The sequence below is a fragment of the Mastomys coucha genome, unplaced genomic scaffold, assembly GCF_008632895.1.
Source record: "Mastomys coucha isolate ucsf_1 unplaced genomic scaffold, UCSF_Mcou_1 pScaffold5, whole genome shotgun sequence".
In the NCBI taxonomy this organism is placed as follows: domain Eukaryota; kingdom Metazoa; phylum Chordata; class Mammalia; order Rodentia; family Muridae; genus Mastomys; species Mastomys coucha.
In genome coordinates this window covers 26,227,294-26,228,690 of record NW_022196911.1, presented here as the reverse complement: position 1 = coordinate 26,228,690, position 1,397 = coordinate 26,227,294, and the positions used below count along the sequence as shown (strand labels likewise).

The 1,397-nt window shown below is 71.2% G+C and overlaps 1 protein-coding gene across 1 annotated transcript in view; it reads right to left on the bottom strand.

Moving 5' to 3' along the window:
* The window catches only part of Rhbdf1 (rhomboid 5 homolog 1), a 12,587-nt gene extending 11,695 nt beyond the window's left edge, over positions 1 to 892 (bottom strand). The window contains exon 1 of the mRNA XM_031353090.1: positions 762 to 892. The gene's annotated coding sequence lies outside the window, so the exon portion shown is untranslated. The remainder of the gene's footprint in view (positions 1 to 761) is intronic.
* Between the last annotated feature and the right edge of the window lie 505 nt (positions 893 to 1,397).

Here is a 1,397-nt window from a genome sequence, read left to right as displayed (position 1 = left end):
GGATCCAGGCCCCGCCCACGCAGACAGACACACTACCCCAAGAGGCACCCGGAGCAGGAACTCTGCTCGGGACTATCTGAGCGGAAAGAAAGCCTAGCGGGGAGTCCCCTGACCATTCTCCACCCAGCTCTCCCAGCGTGCTCCCAGCAGGACAGACAGGCCCTGTCGCCTATCCCTGAGCCCTTGGGGTCCGCGGTCACCCCGCCGCGCCCCAGGCCTACTTCAAGACCCCGACTGTGGCCTCGGGCTCGCCCTCGGGGCCGCCGTTCAGGGCAGGCGATGTCTTCGGAGGCGCTTCCAGAGTTTGCCCCATGCAAACCGGGCTGAAACGGGCCCGAGCAGGCCCAGCCGAGCTCCCCGGCCCGCGGCTGTCGCTGTGACTCCCCGGGAGTGGGAGGAAGCGGACCGGGTGGCCCGAAGTCGCGCGCTCTGCGCAGAGTTTCAGACGCCACCTTCGGGGGGCCTGGGAGCAAGGAGGGCATGGCGGAGGGGCGGCTCAGGGCGACCGCGGCCCCCGGACTCCCGGCCCCGGGGACCCGGAGAGGCTGCCGCCCCGCCGCCCCGCCCGCCCGGCCGCGCCGATCCGACCACGGGCTATTTCTGTGGGGCGCCGGGCTGGAATCCGGGCCGCGCCGCCTCCGCCGGCGCTCGGGAAACTCCGCGCACCGATTGCCTGCCAGCGATCGGCGGACTCGCGCCAGAACGCAAGCCCCGCACCCGCCCGCCCGGAGCCCCGCGCAAAGACCCCGGTCGCCACTCACCGCCGCAGGGGCCTCGGAGGGGTCCGCACCGGCTGCCGCCGCCGCCGCCGGCCGGGAGGGCGCCCGCGCCTAGTCCCTGCCTGCGCCGCCCGCGCGCCGGCCCGGCCCGTCCGCCTGGGAATGCCACGGGCCGAGGGGCGTGCGCGCCGGGGGCGGGCCCGGCAGAGGGGCGGCCGTCTGACTCAGGGCTGAGGAATGCGCGCCGCCCGCTGCCAGCCCCGGGCGCCTCCTCCGGGAAGACCTCCGGCTGCGCTCAGCCAGGGGTCCTGCAGAGACACCTGTAGCTGGGAGTCCGGCTCGCCAGCGACCACCGTGATCACAACATCGGTCATGGGCTCGCCTTTCCAAACCCCTTCACCTCGTGCCGCCCCTGTGCGGGAGGTGAAGGTGAAAGGGAGGAAGGGGACCTTCAGAGCAAGAGGGCGGGGGGTTGGGGGGGAGAGACCTAAGAGCCAGATTGAACGCCTCTTCCGAAGGCACACACTGGCACATCACTGAGGGTCCCGAAGCCCCCTCACTTGCCCCGTGCACACGCGCCTGATCTTTCTAATAAATACTCAAGCAATCAAGCCCTCACGCACCTGTTTACACAGACACGTGCGCACACCCTGTTCAAAATGCACGTCCATGGGCTCA